The following is a 13,399-nucleotide window of genomic DNA, read 5'->3' as shown; positions in this document are numbered from 1 at the left end:
AGAGATACCTCTCCGTTTACACGGAGTGACAAATCCCAGTCTCGATTCGTGCCAACCCAACAGACACTTTCGGAGATACCTGTAGTGTACCTTTATAGCCACCCAGTTACGTTGTGACATTTGGCCAACCCAAAGTATTCCTATGGTATCCGGGAGTTGCACAATCTCATGGTCTAAGGAAATGATACTTGACATTAGAAAAAGCTTTAGCATACGAACTACACGATCTAGTGCTATGCTTAGGATTGGGTCTTGTCCATCACATCATTCTCCTAATGATGTGATCCCGTTATCAACGACATCCAATGTCCATGGTCAGGAAACCATAACCATCTATTGATCAACGAGCTAGTCAACTAGAGGCTTACTAGGGACATTGTGTTGTCTATGTATCCACACATGTATCTGAGTTTCCTATCAATACAATTCTAGCATGGATAATAAACGATTATCATGAACAAGGAAATATAATAATAATCAATTTATTATTGCCTCTAGGGCATATTTCCAACAATAGTCAGTGCCAATAAGGTGGTTGAAAAACAAGCCAAGAGAGTCAAGGGCTACCTCCGACTCAGAGGTATCATCCAGCTTAAGAAGATCGGAGGTGCTTGATTTCTTCCTAGGTCTTTTGCTGGTCTTTTTGGCGGCTTTCGCGGCAGCCCTAGCCTTTTTGGCAGCATCGTGGTCGTATTTTGCCTTCCAGAAGTCAGATTTAGCCTCCAGAAGAGTAACATATTTGAGTTCACGTAATGTTTGGGTGATGAAGTAAAGTAAGGGAAATCAAGAGACTTACGTCTGGCGGCGGTTTAAGCTTGCAGAAAGGATTCAGACCCACTTTGTTGCGGTCTTCGAATTTGCTATTTACAAGTGTTGTTGCCATTTCAATAATACCTTCTTCAGTCAGACGCACAGAGCTATGGCGTAATGGATCGTCTGTTCCTCCGGTATAAGTACACATCAAGCCAGATCGGCGGCTTAAGGGTATGATCCGCCATGCGACCCAACAGTGGATTAAATCGACTCCGGTTAAACCATTTCCTAGCAAGGCTTGGACTTTTCTGATTGTAGGGACGAGTTTCTTGCGTTCGGCGGCAGTAAGTTTCTCAGTGAGTGTGACGCCCCCGATTCAATCGTACACTAATCATGCACGCAAACGTGTACGATCAAGATCAGGGACTCACGGGAAGATATCACAACACAACTCTAAAACATAAATAAGTCATACAAGCATCATAATACAAGCCAGGGGCCTCGAGGGCTCGAATACAAGTGCTCGATCATAGACGAGTCAACGGAAGCAACAATATCTGAGTACAGACATAAGTTAAACAAGTTTGCCTTAAGAAGGCTAGCACAAACTGGGATACAGATCGAAAGAGGCGCAGGCCTCCTGCCTGGGATCCTCCTAACTACTCCTGGACGTCGTCAGCGGGCTGCACGTAGTAGGGGCACCTCCGGTGTAGTAGGGGTCGTCGTCGACGGTGGCGTCTGGCTCCTGAACTCCAACATCTGGTTGCGACAACCAGAAAGAAAGGAAAAGGGGAAAAAGGGGGGAGAAAGCAACCGTGAGTACTCATCCAAAGTACTCGCAAGCAAGGAACTACACTACATATGCATGGGTATATGTGTAAGGAGGCCATATCAGTGGACTGAACTGCAGAATGCCAGAATAAGAGGGGGATAGCTAATCCTGTCGAAGACTACGCTTCTGGCAGCCTCCGTCTTGCAGCATGTAGGAGAGAGTAGATTGAAGTCCTCCAAGTAGCATCTTCAAGTAGCATCTCCAAGCGGCATCGCATAGCATAACCCTACCCGGCGATCCTCCTCTCGTCGCCCTGTAGAAAAGCGATCACCGGGTTGTCTGTGGAACTTGGAAGGGTGTGTTTTATTAAGTATCCGGTTCTAGTTGTCATAAGGTCAAGGTACAACTCCAAGTCGTCCTGTTACCGAAGATCACGGCTATTCGAATAGATTAACTTCCCTGCAGGGGTGCACCACATAACCCAACACGCTCGATCCCCTTTGGCCGGACACACTTTCCTGGGTCATGCCCGGCCTCGGAAGATCAACACGTCGCAGCCCCACCTAGGCAAAACAGAGAGGCCAGCACGCCGGTCTAAACCTAAGCGCACAGGGGTCTGGGCCCATCGCCCATAGCACACCTGCACGTTGCGAGGGCGGCCGAAAGCAGACCTAGCCTAGTGGCGTTCCAGTCCAATTCGGCGCGCGCCGCTCCGTCGCTGACGTCTGAAGTGCTTCGGCTGATACCACGACGTCGGGATACCCATAACTACTCCCACGTAGATGGTTAGTGCGTATAGGCTCGTAGCCGACTCAGATCAAATACCAAGATCTCGTTAAGCGTGTTAAGTATCCGCGAACGCCGAACAGGGCCAGGCCCACCTGTCTCCTAGGTGGTCTCAACCTGCCCTGTCGCTCCGCCACAAAGTAACAGTCGAGGGCCGTCGGGAACCCAGGCCCACCTCTACCGGGATGGAGCCACCTGTCCTTTCAGCCCCCTCGTCAGAATCACTTGCGGGTACTCAATGAGCTGACCCGACTTTAGTCACCATCTGAATAGTATGTATGTATGTATAGTATATACCCGTGATCACCTCCCAAGTGATCACGTCCCGATAGTATAGCAAGGCAGACTGACAAGAATGTAGGGCCAATGATGATAAACTAGCATCCTATACTAAGCAGTTAGGATTGCAGGTAAGGTATCAACAGATGTAGCGACAATGTCAGGCTATGCATCAGAATAGGATTAACGAAAGCAGTAACATGCTACACTACTCTAATGCAAGCAGTATAGAGGAGAATAGGCGATATCTGGTGATCAAAAGGGGGGGGCTTGCCTGGTTGCTCTGGCAAGAGAGAGGGGTCATCAACTCCGTAGTCGAACTGGTCAGCAGCAGCGTCGGTCTCGTAGTCTACCGGAGAGAAGAGGGGGAAGAAATAATGAATACAGAGCAAACAAAGCATCACAAAATATAACAAGGCAATACGCGGTGTTCGGTGTGCCCTAACGCGGTAGTAGGTGATACTGGTGAAGGGGGGGTAAACATCCGGGAAAGTATTCCCGGGGTTCCGTGTTTTCGGGCAGAGGAGCCGGAGGGGGAAAGTTGCAAGTTCGATAGGTTAGGGGTGTGTGGCGGACGAACGGACTGCGTATCCGGAATCGTCTCGTCGTTCTGAGCAACTTTCATGTTGAAAATATTTTAATCCAAGTTACGGATTAAAAGATATGATTTTCTAAAGATTTTATTAATTTCTGGAATTTGATTAATTATTTAATTAATTCAAAAAACAGATTAATGACATCAGCATAATGTCATGCTGACATCAGCAGTCAACAGAGTTGACTTGGTCAACCTGACATGTGGGTCCAGTGGGACCCACCTGTCATTCTCTGTTTAGTTTAATTATAGATTAGTTAATTTAATTAGTGATTAGGTTAATCTAATCAGGATTAATTAACTTATTTAATTACTTAATTAATTAATTAATTAACATTTTAATTATTTTAATTATTATTTATTTATTCATTTAATATATATATTTTTAATTCTTTTTTTTTCTTTTTTCTTTTTTTTTCCAAAAACGTTATGGGGCGGGGCCCCCTAGTCAGTGGCCCGGGGGGGGGCCTTAGCGGATCGGGTGCTAGCGGGCACAGGCGGGCGGGCGGGCGACTGGCCCCGGGCACTGGCGTCGCCCGCGCTGAGGCTGAGCCCGACCGGGGGGCAAGGCGAGGCCGAGGCCGGAGCGGGACTTGGTGGGCGTGGCCGGCGTCTGCGTACGGCAGCGGCGAAGGGAGGGACTGGAGCGGGGGCCAGCGCGTCGGAGGTGGGGCGCATCCACGCGCTGGGGTGCAACCCGCCCGGTGCAAGGCGAGGTCGCCGGCGACGGCAGAGCCCGCATGACGCCGCGGGCGAGTAGGGGGGTGAGTCCAGTGCGCGGCCGGAGCACGGTGGTCGTGCGCGGGCGTCGGGACGGCCGCGGTGAGCGCGAGGTAGAGGGAGGGAGCTCACGGTGGGGGGGTAGGGTCTAGGGCAGTGGTGCTCGGGGCGGTGGTCGGAGACGACGACGATGAACGACGCAGGCCGGCGAGGTCATCCTCCAGCGGGGTGGCGATGCGGCGAAGAGGAGGCAGGCCGGTGGTGAAGCTCCAGGCGCCGGCGTGGTGACGACGGGAACCGGCGGCGGCGTCGCGGGCGACCGATGGGGTAGCGGGACGGCGAGGCAGCAGGGCGATGGGGGTGGTGCTCCGGTGGGGGGGGGCGCCGAGGACGGCGACGTGCGTCGGGGCGATGTCGTCGGGGTCGGGGGCGTGGTCGCCTCGATCCCGATTTGGATCGAGGGAGTGAGGGAAGAGTGGGGGGGAAGTGGGGATCGGGTGAGGGTTAGGGTTCGGGGGAGGTGGCCTCGTAGGCCAGAGGCGAAGTGGCCGGCTGGGCCGGCCGGCTGGCTAGCTGGGCTAGCTGGGCCGGTAGGCCCAGCGGGGGGAGGGGTGCTTCTTTTTTTTTCTGTTTTAATTTTATTACCCTAATTGTTTTAGTTTTGTAAAACATATAGTTAGCACCTAAAGCACTAATAGTATTTATACCACAGCCACAATTATTCTTGTAGTTATAAAAAGTAGTTTTTAATAATTTAATTATTTAAGAGACGTTTAAATTATTGTTTCAGCGACTGTTCCTATTATCTAATGCACTTAAACATAGTATGTTAATTTGGACCCACCACCATAATCATCTATGATTTGTTTGCTACACTTTGAACATTTTAGATTTGACTTTTCAAAACTTTTACCGTTTGACTAGATTTTGAATTTGAATTTGAAACGGTTTTTTTGAATTAACGAGAGATTAGCAATAGTAATAATGGTGACGTGGCATCATTAGAGAAGGATTACTGTAGCGTGACTATCCGGGCGTCACAGTGAGTTGATAACTTGTGTCAAGACGTTCAGCACGATAACCCGGCGATGGATTTTCATCAGACAGCAAGACATGTTTGCAGTAGAACCATGTTTGATTCCATTCTTTGGGGTGACTCGATAAAGCTGCTTGAGGGAAGATGGCGTCTCTTCTGGTTAAGTATGGGGACGAACAGGTTCTACAGGTTAAAGCTATAAATTCGGATCTACAGCTATTCAGAAAAAGGAAATAAATTCTAAATCTACAGAGGCGGCAGTAGAAAAGTGGAGGTGCCCCAGAAAAGATCTATCGCAATGAGGATATGTTCTAATATCAAAAGCAGGTGCTAAGACTCCTACCGCACATGACCTGCATTATTTACGGATCAAAACTACGTGATCTAGCAAGAAGAAGGAGGAGCAGTGATGAACACCGACGAACACCGAAACCCTAAAGAACAAATCCATGAAAAGGGAAGGGGGAGACTTACTAATGCTAGTTGACAATGGAGGAGTGCTGCGGCGTTTTTGGACCGTTTAGGGCGATGCAGCGGCCGGAGTTGATGAAGGGGACGGAGGTTGATGGTGGCGGAACTCGTGAGGGCTGGTGCATCGCGAGGAAGAAGAAGACGAGAAGGAGAAGAGAGGAGAATGAGAAAGGGGTGGTTTGACCCTATTTATAAGGAAAAGAGTAACAGGCAGGCGCGAAAAACGAGGAGGCCAAATGATGATTATCCAGCTAATTGAATGCCTCGATTCTCGGAAGGTCATTAAGGATAAAAGATCCATTAAAGATAACGCCCTGCCGGGTTTCCAAAATTTCCGGAGATGATGTCATGGCGGGTTACAATGCTTCACAACAGAGGAAGAAGGATTTTTTCTAAGTGTTGAAGATTGACCTGAACAAGTTCAAATCAACCTGGGGCCTAATGTTGGGGATATGACTATCAGGTATGACCCGCCCAGGAGGGGTCGGGTCAACCACAATGACAGTTCATCCTAAAAGCCCAAGAGAGTATATCAGACGGCGGCTCATAGATAGGACGGTAAGAGGCCCAAGCCCAGAGACGGCGTAAGGCCCGTAAGTGTAAACCACCATGTATGAGTAGACTTGTAATATAAGGCATGTAAGATACGTCACCGAGTTGGACACGTTGTATGAGCCGGCCGGGACTCTGTAGGCCATAGGGCGTCAACCCGTGTATATAAGGAGACGACCCGGCAGCGGCTTAGGGCAAGAAAGATCAAATCGAGAGCCAGACAAAGCGTGTTTGCTCCCTGGTAATCGAAACCCTAGCAATACCACCTTAACTGGAGTAGGCCTTTACCTTCACCGCAAGGGGCCGAACCAATATAAACTCTCTGTGTCCCTTGTCCCGTTTAACCCCTTTAATCTAATCTCGTCGCAATGGCTCCACAACTAAGTCCTTCCATGAGCACATCTGCCGTGACACTTCCACGACAAGACTTTTACTCTATTTTTTTGGTATATGATTTTCCTCGTAACGATTCAATGGTACACGATATCATAGTCACCGAACTTGCAGGGTTTATATGTTGAACTGAATCATATTTTTCTGAAAAGAAAATTTTCATGTGTTTATTTTTTTGAACTCAACTTTTTTTGCAACGATGTGTTGGACTATGTTTGTACTAATTTATGTGTATGTTTGTACTGATATATTTTTCATAGAGTAGTTTTGAATGGTTCCCAAAAAATAGTACTTGAACTGATGCCCATATAGATTTGTACTGAGCATGTTTTCACACACTAGATTTTACTGTTTATCTTTGATATGGTTTTCCTCGGTTTACGGTATCATAGTCCTTGAACTTGCATGGTATATACTATTGAGCTGAATGATATTTTCTCATAAAGAAAAGAGAGAAAAAATCATGTGTTTCTTTTTGCAACGATGTTTTGGACTTCTCCCGTCTCAAGTATTGTTTTCCATTAACATAGGTTTATCATTTGATAAAAAAAGTTCTTACTAAACAAAATGTTTTGAAATTTTTCACCGACAGCACATGAACTTCTGAGTTCTCCCGATCATACAATATAATACATAGAATAGATCATAATAACATTTATCACAAAAAAGTGTTGAACTGCTCGCCTTGAGGCCTTGAACTGCTCGCCTGTTGCCATTGATGGCTATGGATCATGCAATCCTAACCAAAAGATCACATTATTTTCACGAAACTAATCTCTTGAACTTGCTCGACGACAATCTTTGAACCTCCTACAAGAACAGTCATTATTTTAAAGTTCACAAGAATACCTACAAGCCATGATCACAAACATTCACAGAACATTCTTTTAAAGAGTTATGCAGCAATAATTAGAACCAGAAAAATAGGGTGAAACTATGGCATCTACACTACACATCATCTAGACTCTAGCAACAACTGTTTTGCATGATCATTGGCATTTGGAATAGCATACAACAGTTGGACGGAGAAGGGAGAAAGAGTTGGACTAGTGTGAGCCCCATACTTGGACAGGACCGGAGGAAGTAATGCATGGGGGCGGCGGGGGCTGTCTGTAGTCCAACCTCCCCCCGTGCCGCAGTTCAGAGAGAAACAAATTAGTAAGAGAAAAGAGCAGTAGAGAGGAAAGAGATACGATAGATGAATGGGCTGTTGTTGTTCTTTTTTGTTGAACCGCAGATGAAGAAACTCATGTAGGTCGCAGCTGAAGAATAATGGTGGCTTCATAACAAGTTTAACAACACACATCTTAGCAACAAGTACGTGCAGGTAGAGGTCATCCCACGGTTGGATGGAAACTCGATGCATGAGCTGACCATAAACCAAGAAAAGAGCTACAACTTTTTAAATCTACTTGTGTGAATCTCCCTTTCCAGAACCAACCACCTCAGACAAATTACACGCACAAGCTTACCTTCATTTTAACCGTGGCATTTTTCAGCAAAAAATGGTGTGCATTAGCTCCACATAAATATGCGGCTTCCTGCATTTTCCATCTTTATGCGTCAAATGCAGTGTGCATTAGTAGTAGCAAGTGCCTCAGCATGGTGCCCTGGTCAGGGACGATGCCGCTGGCGACGCACCACGGACGCAGATATAGATGGACAACAGCCAGGCAGAATGTAGATAGCTTGTCACTTTGGCATCATTGCAGCCGACATCCTTGTGGTCGCGCGCAAGATCACTACGGCATTAGCATGCCCATGTTGTTGAACTGATGAGATTTTTTTTCATTGCACTGTTGTAACATAAGGACTAGAACAACTATCAATATAAATTGATGCTTTTTTGTAGGTTTTTGAGAATTGCAATTTCTGTTTTGTAAATATATAATTTTTTTAAATAAGTGTACTACACCATTATAAAAGTTTGTACTGAACATGTCCAAAATAATTACTGTAGCTTTTATTTGACCACAGAGAAGCATTTTTTAAAATTTGAAGATTGTTTGGGCTGGACATACCAAAACAAACACTTCAGGAAACAAGAGTCTGAACTTTTTGTGCATTTTCCCATTGATCTTCACTGAACTAAAATTAGAATTTGAACTCCAACTTTCTTTTAATAGAACATGGTAAATCCATGTTGTCTATTTTTTTAACCAGAAAACTGAGCAAGATTGCTCGTTGAAGGCCACATATTTTTTCATATAGTAAGACAAGTGAAAGATAATATATAAAGGCCCATTGGAGAAAGAATTAGCAAAACTGAAACAAAAACATATGTTACCAGAACTGAAAGTAGTGGTTTTTCAAACTTTTGGGTGAGAGCATGGTGCTCTAATCCGATTTTGCATATATCTAAAACTCCACGGGCGACCTGAACTGATGCATAACAGTATGAGTGCAGAATTCTTGTAAGCATAAGAAAATACATAAAAAGGGCAACCTGATGCATGTAGCTCCCGCTTGCGCAGGGTCCAGGGAAGGGTCCGACCACTTTGGGTCTATAGTACGCAGCCTTTCCCTACATTTCTGTAAGAGGCTGTTTCCAGGACTTGAACCCATAACCTCATGGTCACAAGCAGCAGCTTTACCACTGCGCCAAGGCTCCCCTTCCATAAGAAAATACAGAGTGCACATATAATTTTTCAGGATTTCCTCGATGTTCTGCACATTAAAGTTGATGTACTGAAAATAATGCAAAATTTGAACTGAAAATTAAGTAAAAGCTGAACTCTTGTATAGTTCAAGTAACTGTTTTGTAATTATATGTGTTAACCATGTGCTACACACAATGAACTGATACATTTTTTATTAGAGAATTGTAGTAATAAAGGTACTGGAACTTCTAGTAGTATATATATACATCGTGTCATAAGCAAATAACATCCATGATCTCCACAAGACCATACACTCCAACCAGCCACAATCATGCGAATATCCCACTCTCTCGTATCTTGAGAACATAGGCAGCAGAGGGAGAGAAGCACCAGGATCCGGAGTACCGTCATGAGGTGCAGTTTTTGCGCTCTCCTCATCCGTGCTGGTCACCTCACAAATGTCGACGCCCACGATGTCAACCTTTCCCTCCGTCCTGCTGGCCTTCCCAGATTAATCTGTTGGCTCTATTGGACCACCTTGGCATGAATGCCGAGGCCTCAGGACCCTGTGGTGTCAACGCCAGTGGCAGTGCGCTGGGAGTATATATCTATATTGTAGCGTTTCAAACAACGCATTGAAAATGTGATCTGAATATTCTGAAAAAAAGAGCAAAGCACAACATAGATGTAGCGTAATTCCTTTTTACCAGCATTAAGTTATGTTGTTAAAGCTAGATGCCATATGTAGCTATAATCTACAGCATACTTTTGAAAGGGAAATATAGAGCACGTGGGATTAAAATCTAAGGTTCAGTTTCACATGTATCCCAAGAACAAATCCCCAATATTGGGCAGTGAGCATAAAATGTAAACTGAACCAAGTAGTCCCCAATATTCTGCAGTAACTAATAGTAAGTAATAACCCATGATTTGCAAACAACAGTATTACTACTCTATATGGGCACTAAACTCACCGTAGCAACAGTATTTATGTTTTTAGGATAAAAAGAGTGTCTGTCAGTTAACAATCAAATAACCAAACAGGAAAAAACACATAAATAGTAGCTGAATAGTCTAAAAAGGCATGTGTTTGGAGCCATTACATATGACTGAATAACCAATTTGCAATGTCGCAATTGTGCTGGTCAAGGAAAATGGTGAGATGGAATGGAACATGACAACATGACATTGGCAAACAGAACAGATCAATATACTATACTGCAGCCAGCAACACATTTACAGCTATATCCACAAGTACTGCAACCCACAAACTTATTTCAGTAGCACTTAATCTAAGGAAAAAAGTATATAGTGCCTTATCAGCGAGCTTGACCATGCAAAAGCAGCTAACCACAATTTATCATATTATCCATGCATAAGTATGAGTAGAATGTCCATGCAAGAGTCAAAATCACCAGTTATATTGATATTTGTATTGGAAGTCAAATGATGACAATAAAAGTCATTCTTAGAATAGCATATGTACTATCTCAGAAATAAATTGGTACTGCAGAACATCATTGTGTTCATGTGCCATCCTAAAATGAGGAGAATTGGGAGAAAGAACAGATTGGATGGGTACTCTTTTTTTGAGAGCAAGACAACACTTTCATTCCAAGAGAAGCAACAGTACAAATATTTTTCCCAAATACAGCCTGGGATTACACATGATAAACCTGTTTAACAGAGTGCTCACAGCTACAAGCTGGATTGTGCGCTGAAACATTTAGCAAACGACCAACATGAATAACAGAACAAGAGTAAATAAAGGGTCTGGTGTACTCTTCGTGCCGAACTTAAGCATAGACCATTGGATGATGTGACTTGACGATGCTTGTCATTTATAAAGGGTCTGTGATAAGCCATATGAGAATGTGACCTTGATTCACAACCAAGATATCAGTAACTCTATGCAGCGCCAATCAGGTCCCTTAATTGGTCAAGGCAGTCAAGAAGTGATTTATAAATACTAGTCATGCATGATCTCCACAATACCGATAAATTGAGTTGTTTCAATAACACAAATTGAACTTTTTCTACGATTATTTTTTAACTGATGATAAAATACATAGTGAACGGTGCACTTATTGTATGATTTCTTGCAAAACCATGGAAGTATACTCTGTTCAAATCCATTCTGCGACTTTGTTTCCAGAGAGTGGAAGAATTTAGGACAATGCAAATATTTATCTATAATTTGGTCATTTTAGTGTGGTCTGAACTGAACATACCTGATCAGTGATTTTCCAGAGCCATGAAAGGAGTTGGAGGAGGCAGCGATGGGGAATAAAGAGTTCGCGACGACGCATCTGGGAGATTGAGGGATGGAGGCGCATGGGGGCAGGTTGGATGCTGCACCAGCAGCTCGCAGTGGTCGTGGCTGTCGCATGGCTTCCCGGGGACGCGGCGACCGGGGATGTTCTGGAACTCTTTCCTGAACATCTTAGGTCAGAACACATATATTTTTGTTATCTTTTTTATATAGACAAAACTTCCAAGTTTTCTCTAAGACACTCGTTGAACTTTTAACTTCCTAAAAGTTCAACTATGTATGGATTCATTAAACTTCCAACCAAAATCAGACGAGCATCACAAATGCTACGAGCAACAGTTCAGAATCAGCGAGAACACAAGTTTAGTAACATTGTCAGTTCAGTAATAGACACAAGAAAACATGGTTGAATCATCAATTTAGAGATGAGATATTTATTGTGGCTTCCATTTTGATAGTAGTACATCAGTTGTTTTAAGAAACAAGAAATATGAACAAAAAAAGTCTAGCTCCTTGTCAGCATTTCAAGAAACATGTGTAGAGGTATATAAAAGAAATTGAATTAACAACAATATATCATATGAACTTGTGGAAGCACATTTTATTTTTTCACTGCATTTTCCCCACAACTTGTTGCAACAAAGCACCATCTTTTGGCAGCACAATGGTTTGCAGAATCATGGCAGCTGGGACTAAATTGTCCTGCTGTGAATCAAAACTTCAGAGATAACTAAATTGTACTGCTATGCAATCAAAATTACAACTGCAAGTTAGCAAGGATACGTGATTCCAGAAATGTCCCCCAACATGTACTAGGAAATTTCAGAACCTGTACTGACAATGAACTATGGATCGACGGTACAGGCGGAGGAGCTCCACCCCGGCGAGTCTCACAGCCCCGCCACGTCGGCCAGATTCGCACCGTCCGACACGCAGGAGGAAACAGGTGGACGCGGCTACCGGAGCTGGCAGAGGATGGCGGTTGGCGGCGCCAGGAGCCGGAGAGGTTGGGGACTAGGCGTCGCGGGGATCCAGGGAGATGGGGGCGTGCGGCGCCGGGATACAGGGAGGAGGTAGGGGCAGGGCGGCACCAGGATCCGGGAGGTTGGAGGTTGGGGGCGGCGCGGCCCTAGGATCCGGAGAGGAGCTGGGGTGGGGCGGGGTGGCGCCACGAGCCGGGGAGGAGGTGGGGCGGGACGGGGCGGCGCCGGAGCCGGGGAGGAGGTGGGGCGGGGTGGCGCCGCCGGGAGCCAGGAGAAGGTGGGAGCGTGGGGTGGCTGAATGTGTAGTGGGTGGGCAGAGGTTAGGGTATTTACTTCTTTTTTCTTGTTCGAAGACGGTTGACAGGTTGATTATATATGGGCTATTTTGTTTCCTCGTAACAAAATATTATTCTGTTACCCTACTTGAACTAATAGTTTCAGGCGGATGTACTTATGATTTTCATTTCGTCGAACTGACCGTGTTTTCGTCGAAATGAAGCGTGTAATATATCATTGGAAATCTCTTGACATCTACATTACAAATATATAGGAAATTTTTTGCAAAATCATCGCTGTTTAAGAGCAGTTTTGAAAAAATCGTTTTTCTCAAAACCGAAAACGCGAATCATATTGTGGACTCAATTTTCAAACGGTTTGTCGAAATTGACCAAATAAGATGGCGTTGGAAAGCTGGTGAAAATCTGCATCTTCCATATATATATATATATATATATATATATATATATATATATATATATATATATATATATATTATTTTTAATTCTATACGATTTAAAAGTAATTTGAAAAACGGTGAAATTCTGGGCAAAACGTATTTTCATGATTTTTTGCAAATGGTTTGTCGGATTGACGCAAATGATATGGCGTTGGAAAGCTATGGAAAATGCGCAACTGTTTCGTATTGAAATGTTTTTCTAATTCCTTATGGTTTAAAAACGAATTCGAATACGGTCAAATTTGATTTCGAACGCGGTTTTTTTAAGTTTGTCGAAATAAGGCAAATAATATACTGTTAGAAAGATAGCAAAAATACGAAACTTAGTCATGTTGAACGTTTTCTCAAATTTTCAACTGTTGTAGAGTAATTTGGATTACAGTAAGACCCATCTTGGTGTTTTTCCGTCAGAAAAAACAGAGTACTTGTACCGATCTACGTGTGTGTTGTA

General features: G+C 44.3%; 1 long non-coding RNA gene across 1 annotated transcript; it reads right to left on the bottom strand.

The window, feature by feature from the left end:
• Positions 1 to 8,790: 8,790 nt before the first annotated feature.
• LOC123154670 (uncharacterized) lies at positions 8,791 to 12,494 on the bottom strand. Its single transcript, XR_006476986.1, has 2 exons — positions 11,189 to 12,494; positions 8,791 to 9,614 (listed from the first exon to the last, which is right to left on the bottom strand). It is a non-coding gene; the product is annotated as an uncharacterized lncRNA (long non-coding RNA).
• Between the last annotated feature and the right edge of the window lie 905 nt (positions 12,495 to 13,399).

The sequence above is a fragment of the Triticum aestivum genome, chromosome 7A (assembly GCF_018294505.1).
Source record: "Triticum aestivum cultivar Chinese Spring chromosome 7A, IWGSC CS RefSeq v2.1, whole genome shotgun sequence".
Classification (NCBI taxonomy): Eukaryota; Viridiplantae; Streptophyta; class Magnoliopsida; order Poales; family Poaceae; genus Triticum; species Triticum aestivum.
Note: the sequence above shows the minus strand (reverse complement) of the source record. Positions and strands in the feature narration are given on the sequence as shown.